This window comes from Salmo trutta, chromosome 25 (genome assembly GCF_901001165.1).
Source record: "Salmo trutta chromosome 25, fSalTru1.1, whole genome shotgun sequence".
Taxonomy (NCBI): domain Eukaryota; kingdom Metazoa; phylum Chordata; class Actinopteri; order Salmoniformes; family Salmonidae; genus Salmo; species Salmo trutta.
The window spans coordinates 9,196,667-9,215,644 of NC_042981.1; the positions used below are offsets into that span (position 1 = coordinate 9,196,667).

Genomic DNA, 18,978 nt, shown 5'->3' on the forward strand with positions numbered 1-18,978 from the left:
CATACACACACATACACATATAGTGATTTGGAGGAGAGGGGCTGAGTCGGACATGGTCAGTGAACCGTACAGGGACAGGGTCAACTTTTGTCTCAGGGTAACGCCCTTTACCCCTTGACCCCACGCCTCCATCGGAGAATAGCCCAGGACATTCATACACATAGGCTCGTACTAGTGTCTGACAGAGGAGGTTCAGTAAAACATGCCTGACTTGCATTGGCTAAGCTTTAGCTCAGCAGGCGACTACAGTATTGTAGTATTGCTGTTGAATGAACCGACTAAGACTTCAATAGATGGTCAACATCACAAAGTGGAGCAGAGAACAGAGAGAGGAGCAGAGAACAAAGTGAGGAACAGAGAACATAGAGAGGAACAGAGAACAGAGAGAGGAGCAGAGAACAGAGGAGCAGAGAACAGAGAGAGGAGCAGAGAACAGAGAGGGGAGAAAGAGAACAGAGAGAGGAGTAGAGAACATAGAGAGGAACAGAGAACATAGAGAGGAACAGAGAACAGAGAGGGGAGCAGAGAACATAGAGAGGAGTAGAGAACAGAGGAGCAGAGAACAGAGAGAGGAGCAGAGAACAGAGAGGAACAGGGAACAGAGACAGGAGAAAGAGAACAGAGAGAGGAACAGAACAGAGAGAGAGGAGAAAGAGAGAACCTGAGATTACCTTCATAAAGCAGAAAGAAAGAGTCCCCAGTGCAATCCCACTACTAATGAGAAAACATTTAGGAGAGAGAGAGCGAGAGAAAGAAAGAGCTGTGATGACATGCAGATGTTCTCTTTTCCTTGCTCTAAGAGCGGGTGGTGGGGGGCTTATCTTTGCCCTGAACTTCCTGTTTCCTGGGAGCCAGCAGCCAATCAGGGGCCAGGGATTTCAGGGGTGGGGTAAGTGTGTTCTATATAGGCTAGGCTCAACCACCACAAGGGGCCATGGACACATATAGAGAGGAGAAACAGAGAGAGAGAGAGAGAGAGAGAAGGGAGCTAGAAAAAATAGTTAAAACAGAGAGATGAAGGTTGGGGAGAAAGAGTAGAGAGAAAAGAGAGAGCGAAAGAGGGGAAGGAGAAAGAGAAGAGAGGAGGTTAGAGATAATTGAAAAAGAGAGTGGAAGCCTACACTCCCTGGAGACAGAGACAGTCATACACTATCTAGCTGGCAATTTTGCTTGTCTACCCAGTCAAGTACTCACTAAATGGCCATGCTGGGAAGGATTACAAGTGGCGATATCACCAGAACTATGACTATCAAGTACATCAGCTTGGTATGTTTTCTAGCATCAGGTTTCGAGTAAGAGGCTAGAGTTGTGGTTTGAATTCCATGTGTTGCTGTAACACGGCTGTGACTGTGATTGTGATATGCAGTCGTCTCGCTGAACTATTTTAGGATGAATGAACTAAACTGTAAGTCGTTCTGGATAAGAGCGTCTGCTAAATTACTACAATGTAAATGTAAAACATATAGTTCTGTTCATTTCAGCATGACCATATAGTTACGCCCCTTTTGAATCCCTGTGATATTCTCCTGGATGAGTAACACTATCAGACAGTCCCAGACACCTGATTGTGGCATACTAGTTTTCCAGACCGGGGACTCTGCGCTCACATTTACCTGGGTAGCATTGGGATTTTTTTTTAACTTGATGAAAACTGTGGTGGAAAACAGTGCTCAGCATCTGAGACCCCTTCAGAAGAGAGGACAACACATTGGCAGACACACACGCAAATACACACACTGAAACATACATACATACACGTCGTACACGTGCACAAATGCACACGCTCACACACAAGCAAACACACACGCACACAGTTCCTCTCAGTCTGCCCACACCTCCAGAATATCTGTTGCTCTGACTGGATACATACGGACGAACTGCAGAATGCCTGAATTCCTGAGTGAGGCAGCTTTGTCTCGCTAAAATGCGAATGTTCTTGTGTGTGTGTGTGTGTGTGTGTGTTTGTGTGTGTGTGTGTGTGTGTGTGTGTGTGTGTGTGTGTGTGTGTGTGTGTGTGTGTGTCCTTCAGCACACCAATGGTTATTTCATAATGCACATATTAATATCACACAGAGCCTCTGGTCACACACTCTGGTCCCCCTACACACATGCACACGCGCATGCCACACACACACACGTGCACACGTGCACACACACACACACACACACACACATACACACACACACTCACAGAGGCAGTGAACAGAGCAGGGCTATTCCTGTCTCTGTAGTTACTAGGGAGAGACTCTGCAAAGATCAAAAATGCCTCCATTTACAGTAGTAACACGACATGAAATATTACAGTAGATGAAATACTAGATGAAATATTACAGTAGATGAAATACTAGATGAAATGTTACCATAGATGAAATACTAGATGAAATATTACAGTAGATGAAATACTAGATGAAATATTACAGTAGATGAAATACTAGATGAAATACTAGATGAAATATTACAGTAGATGAAATACTAGATGAAATACTAGATGAAATATTACAGTAGATGAAATACTAGATGAAATACTAGATGAAATATTACAGTAGATGAAATACTAGATGAAATATTACAATAGATGAAATACTAGATGAAATATTACAATAGATGAAATACTAGATTAAATATTACAATAGATGAAAAACTAGATGAATTTAGAAAAAACATTTTATTTCACCTTTATTTAACCAGGTAGGCTAGTTGAGAACAAGTTCTCATTTACAACTGCGACCTGGCCAAGATAAAGCAAAGCAGTGAGACAAAAACAACAACACAGAGTTACACATGGGATTAACAAACGTACAGTCAATAACACGATAGAAAAATCTATGTACAGTGTGTACAAATGTAGTAAGATTAGGGAGGTAAGTCAATAAATAGGCCATAGTGTCAAAATATTTACAATTCAGCATTAACACTGGAGTGATAGTTGTGCAGATGATGATGTGCAAGTAGAAATACTGGGGCGCAAAAGAGCAAAAATAAATAAAAACAATATGGTGATGAGGTAGGTAGTAGATTGGATGGGCTATTTACAGATTGGCTGTGTACAGGTGCAGCAATCGGTAAGCTGCTTTGACAGCTGGTGCTTAAAGCTAGTGAGGGAGATTTGAGTCTCCAGCTTCAGATATTTTTGCAGTTTGTTCCAGTCATTGGCAGCAGAGAACTGGAAGGAAAGGCGACCAAAGGAGGAATTGGCTTTGGGGATGACCAGTGCAATATACCTGCTGGAGCGCATGCTACGTGTGGGTGCTGCTATGGTGACCAGTGAGCTGAGATAAGGCGGGGCTTTACCTAGCAAAGACTTATAGATGACCTGGAGCCAGTGGGTCTGGCGATGAATATGTACCGAGGGCCAGCCAACGAGAGCATACAGGTCGCAGTGGTAGGTAGTATATGGGGCTTTGGTGACAAAACGGATGGCACTGTGATAGACTGCATCCAATTTGCTGAGTAGAGTGTTGGAGGCTATTTTGTAAATGACATCGCCGAAGTCGAGGATCGGTAGGATAAGTCCGTTTTAGGAGGGTATGTTTGGCAGCATGAGTGAAGGATGCTTTGTTGCGAAATAGGAATTCAATAGGATTCTAGATTTAATTTTGGATTGGAGATCCAAAATGTGAGTCTGGAAGGAGAGTTTACAGTTTAACCAGACACCTAGGTATTTGTAGTTGTCCACATATTCTAAGTCAGAACCGTCCAGAGTAGTGATGCTGGACGGGCGGGCAGGTGCGTGCAGCGATCGGTTGAAGAGCATGCATTTAGTTTTACTAGCATTTAAGAGCAGTTGGAGACCACGGAAGGAGTGTTGTATGGTATTGAAGCTCGTTTGGAGGTTTGTTAACACAGTGTCCAGAGAGGGGCCAGATGTATACGGAATGGTGTCGTCTGAAATAGTACAATAGATTAAATAATAGATTAAATATTACAATAGATTAAATACTAGATTAAATATTACAATAGATTAAATACTAGATTAAATATTACAGTAGATGAAATACTAGATGAAATATTACAATAGATGAAATACTAGATGAAATATTATAATAGATGAAATACTAGATGAAATATTACAATAGATGAAATACTCTATGAAATATTACAATGGATTCATTACTAGTTGAAATATTATAATAGATGAAATACTCTATGAAATATTACAATACATGAAATACTCTATGAAAAGTTACAATAGATTCATTACTAGTTGAAATGTTACAATAGATTCATTTCTAGTTGAAATGTTACGATAGATTCATTACTAGATGAAATGTTACAATATATGAAATTCTGGTTGAAATGTTACAATAGATTCATTACTAGATGAAATGTTACAATAGATGCAATTCTAGTTGAAATGTTACGATAGATTCATTACTAGATGAAATGTTACAATAGATGAAATTCTAGTTGAAATGTCTGAGTTGGGAAACACTGACATTAATGATATCTAAACTGCGATCACTGACAGCATCTGTTCTGTATGGCTTTGTGTTGGGCTATTGTATGGTGTATGGTGAATGGTGTGTGTGTATGGTGAGGGGTGTGTACCAGTACTAAGCCCAGATAAACAGACATAGAATTAGTCTTGTCTCACCCCGGTTTACAGACGTGTGTTAGTTAACCACAGTGAGCTACATTCATAAAGACCGAGAATGGTTATCAATGGCTTGTTGGCTGCAGGGATGGATCCACATGGCTATGACTGTGGCTACCGCGTCTTCCCTCCTCTCTCTCTCTCTCTCTCTCTCTCTCTCTCTCTCTCTCTCGACTCATTCCATTTATCTTGCTCTCTCTTTTCACTCTTTCCCTGGTCTTAGTTGAAAGCTTGTTACAGTCTCTCTCCTTTTCCTTTCATCCTCTCCCTCCATTCTCTCTCTACCTCTCTCTCTCCATTTTCTATCTCTCCATTCTCTATCTCTCCACCTCTGTCTGTCTGTCTGTCTGTCTGTCTGTCTGTCTGTCTGTCTGTCTGTCTGTCTGTCTGTCTGTCTGTCTGTCTGTCTGTCTGTCTGTCTGTCTGTCTGTCTGTCTGTCTGTCTGTCTGTCTGTCTGTCTGTCTGTCTGTCTGTCTGTCTGTCTGTCTGTCTGTCTGTCTGTCTGTCTGTCTGTCTGTCTGTCTGTCTGTCTGTCTGTGTGTGTGTGTGTGTGTGTGTGTGTGTGTGTGTGTGTGTGTGTGTGTGTACACTCTAGTCTGGTCTAAGGTTGGCAGGCTGTATAGATAAGTTGAGCCAGTAGTTTACTAGGCTCTGAGGGAAAATGTTCTACAGAGCGACTCAAACACTGACCTTGAACACTACAACACTACAACACACTCCCCAGCTACCAGGAACATGAGAGAAGGAAAGCAACAGACACTCCCCAGCTACCAGGAACATAAGAGAAGGAAAGCAACAGACACTCCCCAGCTACCAGGAACATGAGAGAAGGAAAGCAACAGACTCTCCCCAGCTACCAGGAACATGAGAGTAGGACAGCAACAGACACTCCCCAGCTACCAGGAACATGAGAGAAGGACAGCAACAGACTCTCCCCAGCTACCAGGAACATGAGAGGACAGAGAGGGAAAAAGAAAAGGGAGAGAGACAAAGTGCGAGCGAGCGAGAAAGAGGGAACGAGAATGAGAGGGAATTGGAAGGGGTGACAGCGATAAAAAGAGATAGAAGGGAGGCAAAGGAGGATTGATATCGATAGAAAGAAAAAAGATAGAGGGAAAGAAGAGGAAAATACTCTTTAGAGCATTGGGGTGTGTACCCTGTTAGCATGGGGTGTGTACCCTGTTAGCATGGGGTGTGTACCCTGTTAGCATGGGGTGTGTACCCTGTTAGCATGGGGTGTGTACCCTGTTAGCATGGGGTGTGTACCCTGTTAGCTTGGGGTGTGTACCCTGTTAGCTTGGGGTGTGTACCCTGTTAGCTTGGGGTGTGTACCCTGTTAGCTTGGGGTGTGTACCCTGTTAGCATGGGGTGTGTACCCTGTTAGCATGGGGTGTGTACCCTGTTAGCTTGGGGTGTGTACCCTGTTAGCTTGGGGTGTGTACCCTGTTAGCATGGGGTGTGTACCCTGTTAGCTTGGGGTGTGTACCCTGTTAGCTTGGGGTGTGTACCCTGTTAGCTTGGGGTGTGTACCCTGTTAGCTTGGGGTGTGTACCCTGTTAGCTTGGGGTGTGTACCCTGTTAGCTTGGGGTGTGTACCCTGTTAGCATGGGGTGTGTACCCTGTTAGCTTGGGGTGTGTACCCTGTTAGCTTGGGGTGTGTACCCTGTTAGCTTGGGGTGTGTACCCTGTTAGCTTGGGGTGTGTACCCTGTTAGCTTGGGGTGTGTACCCTGTTAGCATGGGGTGTGTACCCTGTTAGCTTGGTGTGTGTAACCTGTTAGCTGGTGTGTGTAACCTGTTAGCTTGGGGTGTGTAACCTGTTAGCTTGGGGTGTGTACCCTGTTAGCTTGGGGTGTGTACCCTGTTAGCTTGGGGTGTGTACCCTGTTAGCTTGGGGTGTGTACCCTGTTAGCTTGGGGTGTGTACCCTGTTAGCTTGGGGTGTGTACCCTGTTAGCTTGGGGTGTGTACCCTGTTAGCTTGGGGTGTGTACCCTGTTAGCTTGGGGTGTGTAACCTGTTAGCTTGGGGTGTGTACCCTGTTAGCATGGGGTGTGTACCCTGTTAGCATGGGGTGTGTAACCTGTTAGCTTGGGGTGTGTACCCTGTTAGCTGGTGTGTACCCTGTTAGCATGGGGTGTGTACCCTGTTAGCATGGGGTGTGTAACCTGTTAGCTTGGGGTGTGTACCCTGTTAACTTGGGGTGTGTACCCTGTTAGCATGGGGTGTGTACCCTGTTAGCATGGGGTGTGTACCCTGTTAGCTTGGGGTGTGTACCCTGTTAGCTTGGGGTGTGTACCCTGTTAGCTTGGGGTGTGTACCCTGTTAGCTTGGGGTGTGTACCCTGTTAGCTTGGGGTGTGTACCCTGTTAGCTTGGGGTGTGTAACCTGTTAGCTTGGGGTGTGTACCCTGTCTCAGACACACTTCACACAGCGTCACACAGTGAAACCTGTTAGCTTGGGGTGTGTAACCTGTTAGGTTGGGGTGTGTAACCTGTTAGCTTGGTGTGTGTACCCTGTTAGGTTGGATTGTGTAACCTGTTAGCTTGGGGTGTGTACCCTGTTAGGTTGGATTGTGTAACCTGTTAGCTTGGGGTGTGTAACCTGTTAGCTTGGGGTGTGTAACCTCTTAGCTTGGATTGTGTAACCTGTTAGCTTGGGGTGTGTACCCTGTTAGGTTGGATTGTGTAACCTGTTAGCTTGGGGTGTGTAACCTGTTAGCTTGGATTGTGTAACCTGTTAGCTTGGATTGTGTAACCTGTTAGCTTGGATTGTGTAACCTGTTAGCTTGGTGTGTGTAACCTGTTAGCTTGGGGTGTGTAACCTGTTAGCATGGTGTGTGTAACCTGTTAGCTTGGGGTGTGTAACCTGTTAGCTTGGGGTGTGTAACCTGTTAGCTTGGTGTGTGTAATCTGTTAGCTGGTGTTTGTAACCTGTTAGCTTGGTGTGTGTAACCTGTTAGCTGGTGTGTGTAACCTGTTAGCTTGGGGTGTGTAACCTGTTAGGTTGGATTGTGTAACCTGTTAGCTTGGTGTGTGTAACCTGTTAGCTGGTGTGTGTAACCTGTTAGCTTGGGGTGTGTAACCTGTTAGGTTGGATTGTGTAACCTGTTAGCTTGGGGTGTGTAACCTGTTAGCTTGGGGTGTGTAACCTGTTAGCTTGGATTGTGTAACCTGTTAGCTTGGGGTGTGTACCCTGTTAGGTTGGATTGTGTAACCTGTTAGCTTGGGGTGTGTAACCTGTTAGCTTGGGGTGTGTAACCTGTTAGCTGGTGTGTGTAACCTGTTAGCTTGGGGTGTGTAACCTGTTAGCTTGGGGTGTGTAACCTGTTAGCTTGGGGTGTGTAACCTGTTAGCTTGGGGTATGTACCAGGAACTGGTTCAGGGAACAGAACAGAAAACCGGACACGGAACCTGCAACGAAAGTGATCCATACTGTTCCAGATAATAACCGTTAATTTAAAAGCCTGGGAAGCGGTTAATAATGTTGTTTTACGTTCCAGGCTTTTTTTCTAGTCCCACAATAACAACACACGTTACCATAGGTTACAGTAATGACGTTACCATAGGCTACTTTACAAATGTTACCATAGGCTACTGTACTGATGTTACCATTGGCTACTGTGCCATCGTTGCCATAGGCTACGGTCCTGATGCGTTACCATAGGTTACTGTACTGACATTACCATAGAATACTGTACTGATGTTTCCATAGGATACTGTATTGACGTTACCGTTGGCTACTGTACTGACGTTACCATTGGCTACTGTTCTAATGTTACCATAGGTTACTGTACTGACGTTACCATTGGCTACTGTACTGACGTTACCATTGGCTACTGTTCTAATGTTACCATTGGCTACTGTACTGACGTTACCATTGGCTACTGTTCTAATGTTACCATAGGTTACTGTACTGACGTTACCATTGGCTACTGTACTGACGTTACCATTGGCTACTGCACTGATATTACCATTGGCTACTGTTCTGACATTACCATAGGCCATTGTACTGACTTTACCATAGGTTACAGTATTGACGTTACCATAGGCTACTTTACTAACATTACCATAGGCTACTGTACTGACGTAACTATAGACTTTTGTACTGACGTTACCATAGGCTACTGTACTGACGTTAGCATTGGCTACTGTACTGACGTAACTATAGACTTTTGTACTGACGTTACCATAGGCTACTGTACTGACTTTTCCATTGGCTACTGTACTGACGTTACAAGCTTGATTCAGAAGATAGTGAGAGATTTTTAATTAGCTAGAGAAGAATGCATTAACTTTGTCAATGCTAGTTAAGGATAGTATATGCCCAGTTATCACATTTCACATTCGATTTATTAACTACAAAAAGTTAAGACATGTTTTTAACCTCTACGGGCTACGGGGGCAGTATTGAGAATTTTGGAAAAATATGTGCCCATTTTTAACTGCCACCTACACCAACTCAGAAGCTAGGATATGCATATTATTACCAGATTTGGATAGAAAACACTCTGAATTTTCTAAAACAGTTTGAATGGTGTCTGTAAGTATAACAAAACTCATATTGCAGGCAAAAACCTGTGAAAAATAGATTTAAAAAAAATGAGAATTTTGTGACTGAACTATTTAGTTTCATTGTTTTATAGATACCACAGTGAGAAAGGATTCAGTTCGCAACTCCTACTGCTTCCACTAGATGTCAACGATCTTTAGAAAGTTGTTGGAAGCATCTGTCATGAATACAGACCGAATTAGAATGCTTACAAGTTGACACGTCATCACTTCATTTTTTGCGCCTGCGCATGAATCTGAGAAGAGTGTCTTTGTCATAATCGTTTATTCTAGACACTTGATAGGTTGTGTGAAAATATTACTGATGTTTACTGATGTTTCACGTTAAAAATGGACCAAAAGATTAATGCTAAACAACGTTTGACATGTTTGAACAAACATAAATAGATTATTTACTAGGTTTTTTTTTAGCTTTTCGGCGTGACTTTACACTGCCCACCTCATTTTGTGGGAGCCTACTGAACGCTAACTATTTGGACATAAATTATGAACTTTGTCAAAAGAAACCACATTTGTTCTGGACCTGGGATCGCTGGCAGCGCCTTCTGATGGAGATAATCAAAGGTAAGGGGATATTTAGAATGTTATTATCGATATTAGATGATGCTAATGCTAACGGTATAGCTTAGCTTAGCTTAGCTTAGCTTATAGCTTAGCTTATGTTGTTAGCACCAGTTTATAGCAAAATGTGATTTCCCAGTAAAGTTATTTTGAGATCTGGCCATTCGGTAGCAATTACGAGATGATAATATATTATTCTTTGAATGACAATATTATAATTTACCAATGTTTTCGAATAGTAATTCCGTGATTTGTAATGCTGGATTCACTGGGAGCATTCGAGCCGAAAAAAATTCTGAATTTCACCGCGACTGTAAATGCTGTTTTTGGATATAAATATGAACTTGATGGAACTAAAAATGCATGTATTGTCTAACATAATGTCCTATGAGTGTCATCTGATGCAGATTGTCAAAGGTAAGTGCATAATTCTAGCTAGTTTTCTGTCTGTTGATGCCCTTCTTTGAATTGGCTAAACATTACACGCAGCTATTGTCAATGTACTCTCCTCACATAACCTAACTTTATGCATTCTCCGTAAAGCCTCTGAAAATCGGACAGCGTGGTTAGATTTAGGAGATATATCTTTCAAATGGAGGAAAATAGTTGATTATTTGATTATTTGAAATGATTACTCTTGCAGTTTTGAATTCCCCGCCATGGTCACATGACAATGAATCCCAATACCGGGATAAGATCCTGCCCCCCTCTCGTTCTACTCTGCACACACAAGCTTGTTAGCTAGCTAGTTCAAAGGACATTCAATGTTCCTCCATAGAGTAATTCTGTGAACCTTATTCAGATAATGGATGTCATGAAAAGATGTCCAGCGCTTCAAGCCTCCTCCTCAACCCTCTTTCACTTTCGCCCCACCCGCAAAATGTCAGTCACATCTTGCGCCATAGGCTACAATTGTCTGCCCATCACACATGTAAACAACTAGCTTGCCTGCTCTATCTGCAATGATTGGTGAAGTCATTGAATGAGCTAAATGTGAAAAACAGTTGATTTCACAGGATAAAAAAGGAACAGAAAGGAACGATATAAAGCAGTACTTTTTGGGGGTTCGAACCGGTTCAGAACTTTATTTTGCTGGTCAGAACAGTGGAACAGAACGGAAAAAGTAGTGTTTCTGTTCAGAATGAAAATACTTTCATTTCCAACCCCTGCTGTGTAACCTGTTAGCCTGGTGTGTAACCTGTTATCTTGTGTGTGTAACCTGTTAGCTTGGAGTGCTGTTATCTTTGTGTGTCTAACCTGTTATCTTGGTGTGTCTAACCTGTTAGCTTGGTGTGTCTAACCTGTTAGCTTGGTGTGTGTAACCTGTTAGCTTGGTGTGTGTAACCTGTTATCTTGGTGTGTGTAACCTGTTAGCTTGGTGTGTCTAACCTGTTAGCTTGGTGTGTGTAACCTGTTATCTTGGTGTGTGTAACCTGTTAGCTTGGTGTGTCTAACCTGTTAGCTTGGTGTGTGTAACCTGTTAGCTTGGTGTGTGTAACCTGTTATCTTGGTGTGTGTAACCTGTTAGCTTGGTGTGTGTAACCTGTTAGCTTGGTGTGTGTAACCTGTTATCTTGGTGTGTGTAACCTGTTAGCTTGGTGTGTCTAACCTGTTAGCTTGGTGTGTGTAACCTGTTAGCTTGGTGTGTGTAACCTGTTAGCTTGGTGTGTCTAACCTGTTAGCTTGGTGTGTCTAACCTGTTAGCATGGTGTGGGTACCCTGTTAGCTTGCTGTGTGTAACCTGTTAGCATGGTGTGGGTACCCTGTTAGCATGGTGTGGGTACCCTGTTTGCTTTGTGTGTGTATCCTGTTAGCTTGCTGTGTCTAACCTGTTAGCATGGTGTGGGTACCCTGTTAGCTTGCTGTGTGTAACCTGTTAGCATGGTGTGGGTACCCTGTTTGCTTTGTGTGTGTAACCTGTTAGGTTGGTGTGTTTAACATGTTAGCTTGGTGTGTGTAACCTGTTAGCTTGGAGTGTTTAACCTGTTTGCATTGTGTGTCTAACCTGTTTGCTTTGTGTGTGTAACCTGTTAGCTTGGAGTATTTAACATGTTTGCTTGGTGTGTGTAACCTGTTACCTTGGTGTGTGTAACCTGTTAGCTTGGAGTGTTTAACCTCTTACCTTTGTGTGTGTAACCTTTTACCATGGTGTGGGTACCCTGTTTGCTTGGTGTTTGTAACTTGTTTGCTTGGGGTGTGTAACCTGTTAGCTTGGTGTGTGTTACCTGTTATCTTGGTGTGTTAAACCAAGTTTGGTTTGTGACCTTTTCTCTTGGTGTGTGTGTACCCTGTTAGCTTGGTGTGTGTACTGTCGACTACCATACGTACCCCCTCACAGGGACAAGAGCGAGACCTATTCACACACACATACACACACACACACACACACACACACACACACACACACACACACACACACACACACACACACACACACACACACACACACACACACACACACACACACACACACACACACACACAGGACTCCTCACACTGATAAGAACAAGTCAGAGCTCACAGATTAGATAAAACGTATATTAACCTTTAAATCCTGCTTCTCTCCCGCTCCTGATACACTCCTTCTTTCACTCCTTCCTTCCTTTCCTTCTTCCTCCCTTCTTCCTCCTCCCTTCTTCCTCCAAAAGGTTTAAATCCCAGCGTTTAATCGCTCCATTCCATTCAGAATCAGTGTTACAGCAGAGACCACAGAGAGACAACCACACTCATTTCAGTTCCTCTCTTCTGTTCCTCTCTTCTGTTCCTCTCTCTCTCTCTCTCTCTCTCTCTCTCTCTCTCTCTCTCTCTCTCTCTCTCTCTCTCTCTCTCTCTCTCTCTCTCTCTCTCTCTCTCTCTCTCTCTCTCTCTCTCTCTCTCTCTCTCTCTCACTCTCACTCTCACTCTCACTCTCACTCTCACTCTCTCTCTCACTCTCACTCTCACTCTCACTCTCTCTCTCTGTGCTGAAGCGGAGGAGGCAGTCAAACAGACTCTCTGGGTCCTAGTGTTTCCTGGGTTGACTGAGAGAATGTCATTGTTCCTTGTCGCCTTGCTACACACGCAGTCACACACACACACACACACACACACACACACACACATACACACACACACACACACACACACATATACACACACACACACACACACACACACACACACACACACACACACACACACTAGTCATAGTCACACAGAACAAAGTGAGCTTAAGTCTCGATGTCATTTTTTCTCCACCAATCAGAAAAGCCGTTAGTGATGTGACAGCCATAATTGAAACGTAACGTTTCCAGACTGAGAAAGAGACACGCCTTACAGGAAAAATACTAAAGAGCACAAGAAAAATGTGTTATACGTGTGCAGGATTTTAGAATGAGGACGTAAAAAAATCGAGGAAAAAGAGGTGATGAGAGGAAAAAAAAAATATATATAGATTATCAGACTGTTCTTGTCTCATGTTCTCATCTTCTATGACGTGAAAGTTTCTTATTACCGCTATACAGCATGTCCCCATTATATCTCAGCATCGTCTCATCTCTCTCATGTTAAAGAAATTTATAGCCACATAGCCTCATCTCTGATTTAACTGTACATGATCATAAAGAATGTTCAAGATTATCACCATGGAATTTCATTATCACCATTCTGAATATGGGGAATGATCAAGTGTGTGTGTGTGTGTGTGTGTGTGTGTGTGTGTGTGTGTGTACACAGTGAGCACCACTGCTGTTTGGTTTCATCACTAAGACACATGTAGATTCATCCTGAGTGACACATCATCTCCAGGTGGTAGGAGTCATTTGATTAGAATGCATAGGTATGACAATTAAATAAACTCAAACTGAGAGTGAGTGAGAGAGAGAGAAGAGAGAGAGAAGAGAGAGAGAAAAGAGAGAGAGGAGAGAGAGAAGAGAGTGATGAGAGAGAGAGAAGAGGGAGAGGAGAGAGAGAAGAGAGAGAGAGAAGAGAGAGAGAAGAGAGAAAAAGAGAGAGAATAATAGACAGAGAGAAAGAGATAAATCAATGTCTCTGCAACATTACTGTAAACAACAACAGTGCAAGGGAAGACTCGTTTTTGGAAAACCAACGTCTGTTACAAGAACACTTACTTAGTAACGAAGAGAGAAGGAACAGAACAATGACCCATGTAATGGGAGGAAGTGTAGATGCAACTACAACACAGAGACAATGCATCGCCTGGAGTCACACACACACACACACACACACACACACACACACACACACACACACACACACACACACACACACACACACACACAGGAGACACACACGCAAAAAGGGAAGACAACATTCTTTCAGCTTTCAGGAACTTGAAGGGGAAGACTTGACTCGTGTGTGTGAGTATGTGTGTGAACATGTTTGCAGGCATGCATGTGTGTGTGTGTCAAATCAAATTAACAACAGTAATACCTAGCAATAAAAAATAACTATAAAAAACAAGACACGCATATCCCAGAAAAATTTAGAAATATTAGAAGGAGCAACGTCAGAGAACGGAATATAAATGTATATATACACTGAAGTGTAAAGACAGTACAGACAGTATATGAATAGAAAATATGTGTTTCTAGCTCCAACAGTAATAACTAGCAATAAAAATCAAAAATGGAAAAGGTGTGTACGGCAGTAGTTATATAGGATGAGGTGTTAATACAAATCAAATCAAATCAAAGTTTATTTGTCACGTGTGCTGAATACAACAGTTGTAGATCTTACAGTGAAATGCTTACTTACAGGCTCTAACCAATAGTGAAAAAAAGGTATTAGGTGAACAATAGAAATAAAGAAATAAAACAACAGTAAAAAGACAGGCTATATACAGTAGCAAGGCTATAAAAGTAGCGAGGCTACATACAGACACCAGTTGGTCAGGCTGATTGAGGTAATATATACATGTAGATATGGTAAAATACAATATATACATATAAAGTGTGTTAAACAGTACTGTATGTAAACTTTATTAAAACTTTTTGGGGATAGGGGGCAGTATTCGAAAGTTTGGATGACTGAGGTGCCCAAAGTAAACTGCCTGTTACTCAGGCATGCATGTGTGTGTGTGTCAAATCAAATTAACAACAGTAATACCTAGCAATAAAAAATAACTATAAAAAACAAGACACGCATATCCCAGAAAAATTTAGAAATATTAGAAGGAGCAACGTCAGAGAACGGAATATAAATGTATATATACACTGATGTGTAAAGACAGTACAGACAGTATATGAATAGAAAATATGTGTTTCTAGCTCCAACAGTAATAACTAGCAATAAAAATCAAAAATGGAAAAGGTGTGTACGGCAGTAGTTATATAGGATGAGGTGTTAATACAAATCAAATCAAATCAAAGTTTATTTGTCACGTGTGCTGAATACAACAGTTGTAGATCTTACAGTGAAATGCTTACTTACAGGCTCTAACCAATAGTGAAAAAAAGGTATTAGGTGAACAATAGAAATAAAGAAATAAAACAACAGTAAAAAGACAGGCTATATACAGTAGCAAGGCTATAAAAGTAGCGAGGCTACATACAGACACCAGTTGGTCAGGCTGATTGAGGTAATATATACATGTAGATATGGTAAAATACAATATATACATATAAAGTGTGTTAAACAGTACTGTATGTAAACTTTATTAAAACTTTTTGGGGATAGGGGGCAGTATTCGAAAGTTTGGATGACTGAGGTGCCCAGAGTAAACTGCCTGTTACTCAGGCCCAGAAGCTAGGATATGCATATGTATTGGATAGAAAACACTTTGAAGTTTCCAAAACTGTTAAAATAATGTCTGTGAGTATAACAGAACTGATACTGCAGGCAAAAACGTGAGGAAAATCCATCCAGGAAGTGGGATATTTTTGATGTGTGTAGTTTTCAATTGCCTGCCTATACAGTATGTAATAGGTTAGGACCCAGACTGCAGTTTCTATGGCTTCCACTAGATGTCAACAGTCTTTAGACATTGTTTCAGGCTTGTTTTCTGAAAAATGAGGAAGAATGAGACCCTTTTCTAAGTGGAATGAACCAGAGTTGGTTTGCGCTCTGGTATTCTATTGAATACGCTATTGTCCGGTTGAAATATTATCAATTATTTAGACAATAGACAACCTGAGGATTAATTATAAACATCGTTTGACATGTTTCGACGAACTTTACCAGTACTATTAGGGTGTATTCGTCTGCCTGTTGTGACCGCCTTTGAGCCAGTGGATTACTGAACAAAACGTGCTAACAAAACTGAGTTTTTGGGACATAAAGAGGGACTTTATCGAACAAAACAAACATTTATTGTTTAACAGGGACTCTTGTGAGTGCAACCAGATGACAATCATCAAAGGTAAGTGATTAATTCTATAACTATTTCTGACTTTTGTGACTCCTCTACTTGGCTTGAAAATGTTTGTATGCTTTTGTAAGCGGGGCGCTGTCCTCAGATAACCGCATGGTATAAAATAAAAAAAGTGACCAGTGTTCATTGACTCTATGTACATAGGGCAGCAGTCTCTAAGGTGCAGGGTAGATTACCGGGTGGTAGCCGGCTAGTAACAGTGACTAAAGTTAGTGGTAACTAATTAACAGTCTGGTGACCTGGAGATATAAGCTGTTTCTCAGTCTATCGGTCCCAGCTTTGATGCACCTGTACTGTCTCCGCCTTGTAGATGGTAGCGGGGTGAACAGGCAGTGGCTCGGGTGGTTGAGGTCATTGATGATCTTCTTGGCCTTCCTGTGATTTCGGGTGCTGTAGATGTCCAGGAGGGCAGGCAGTGTGCCCCCAGGGATGCGTTTGTGCTTTTGCCGAAAAGCTATTTTAAAATCTGACACCGCGATTGCATAAAGGAGTTCTGTATCTATAATTCTTTAAATAATTGATATGTATTTTGTAAACGTTTATCAAGAGGAATTTAGTAAATTCACCGGAAGTTTTCGGTGTGTATGCTAGTTCTGAACGTCACATTCTAATGTAAAAAGCTGTTTTTTGATATAAATATGAACTTGATTGAACAAAACATGCATGTATTGTATAACATAATGTCCTAGGAGTGTCATCTGATGAAGATCATCAAAGGTTAGTGCTGCATTTAGCTGTGGTTTTGGTGACTTATATGCTAGCTTGAAAAATGTCTGTGTGATTATTTCTGGCTGGGTACTCTCCTAACATAATCTAATGTTTTGCTTTCGCTGTAAAGCCTTTTTGAAATCGGACAGTGTGGTTAGATTAACGAGAGTCTTGTCTTTAAAATGGTGTAAAATAGTCATATGTTTGAGAAATTGAAGTTATAGCATTTTTTGTATTTCGCGCCACTCGATTCCACTGGCTGTTGACTAGGTGGGACGATTTCGTCCCACATACCCGAGAGAGGTTCAAGTCAATTTTTATGCGATTTTTCTCGTAAAATAGCGATAATATTCCAACCGGGAGATGTTGTATCCGTTCAAACACTGAAAGAAGAAAATGGAGTCGTCACATGCACGCGCGCACCAGTGCCATTGTTCTCAGAAGTACCACTCTCCAAAACCCCTACTGTTTTTCGCCCAGAGACTGCAGAGTTATCATTCCACGTTCTGGCGCCTTCTGAGAGCCAATGAAAGCCTTAGAAAATGTCACGTTACCGCAGAGATCCTGTATTTTCGATAAAGAGGCTACAGAAGGCCAAGAAATGGTCAGACAGGGCACTTCCCATATAGAATCTTAGGTTTTGGCCTGTCATATGAGTTCTGTTATACTCACAGACACCATTCAAACAGTTTTAGAAACTTTAGGGTGTTTTCTATCCATATCTACTAATTATATGCATATTCTAGTTTCTGGGCAGGAGTAATAACCAGATTATATCGGGTACATTTTTTATCCGGCTGTGAAAATACTGCCCCCTATCCCAAACAGGTTAATGGTTGTTTTATTCTGTCACGTTGGTATGAAGCGATTTGGGAGACAGGCGCAGGAATGCGTAATAGGGGTTTTCATTAAACCCAAATTACGGCATGCCGTTAAAAGGCACGGAGACAAAGACCAAATAAACACGTAACAAAACACAGGGTAGAAACCAAAACAAAAGAGCGAGGAGTACCTCGAATAAATAACGCACGCAAACAATGGGGCGGCAGGGTAGCCTAGTTGTTAGAGCATTGGATTAGTAACCGAAAGGTTGCAAGTTCGAATCCCTGAGCTGACAATGTACGAATCTGTCGTTCTGCCCCTGAACAAGGCAGTTAACCCACTGTTCCTTGGCTGTCATTGAAAATAAGAATTTGTTCTTAGCTGACTTGCCTAGTTAAATAAAGCTAAAATATATTTTTTTAAATGATTAACACACGGGACGAGAAATGTAATCATCTGCACAATCCACAAGGGCATGAAAGCCACAGCACAGGTTCTCACACGCACCAACGGACATAGTAACAATAATCGACAGCCCAATGGAATCCAAAGGGCACAGTTATACAAGTACTAATCAGTGGGGACAGGTGTGTGTAATGAAAGTTCCAGAGGGATCCGTGACAGTGCTGTTGGTGCTGATATTTGGCAGTCTCGGCCAAGTACACAGGCTTCCAGTGCGTGGCTTCCAGATTGCGGGCCTGACAAAAACTAGGGCAAAGCAGTTGGCTAGATACTGCTCTGTTTCAGCTGTTGTGGGCAGCTCAGCTGTTTGGAGGAGGTGCTTTCTGTACCCTTGAGTACCATACATTTGAAGTGTTTGATGTTTTTTCTGGAAAATTTGATTGGTGGATTCAAATAAAGTATTTAAAATGTGTGTGTGTGTGCGCGTGTGTGTAGGGAGGTAATAGCATTAACTGAATAGCATTATGTCACAGGACATACTGTATGTAGAGCGCTCATGTTAAAGTAAGAGGTCAAGCCAATGTGTACAATGGGTTTATTGGGCTCTGGATCACAGTACAATATAGCTACAGGCACAACACCATAGATATACAACATTTTCTATTTAATTATGTGGCTACTCTTTACATAAAAATAACATTATAGAATAATCATCAAGCAAAAATTGATGAACAGGGCTATCTCTTCAGCCTCTCTCTCTCTCTCAAAACAAGCATTTCGCTTCACACGCAATAACATCGGCTAAATATGTGTGCGTGACCAATAACATTTGATCTTAATAGCTTCATCTCACTCTCTCCCCTGTCTTTCTTTCTTTCTCTCTCTCTAATAAAATATTATCTCATCTCCTCATAGTGTCTCTCTGAGTAAAGGCTGTAGGTCACTGTGACCT

At 42.0% G+C, this 18,978-nt stretch overlaps 1 protein-coding gene across 1 annotated transcript in view; it reads right to left on the minus strand.

Annotated features, from left to right (window-relative positions):
* LOC115161953 (forkhead box protein N3-like) overlaps nt 1-12,479 on the minus strand; it is a 187,894-nt gene extending 175,415 nt beyond the window's left edge. Inside the window, exon 1 of the mRNA XM_029712809.1 lies at nt 12,270-12,479. The gene's annotated coding sequence lies outside the window, so the exon portion shown is untranslated. The remainder of the gene's footprint in view (nt 1-12,269) is intronic.
* Nucleotides 12,480-18,978: the final 6,499 nt, after the last annotated feature.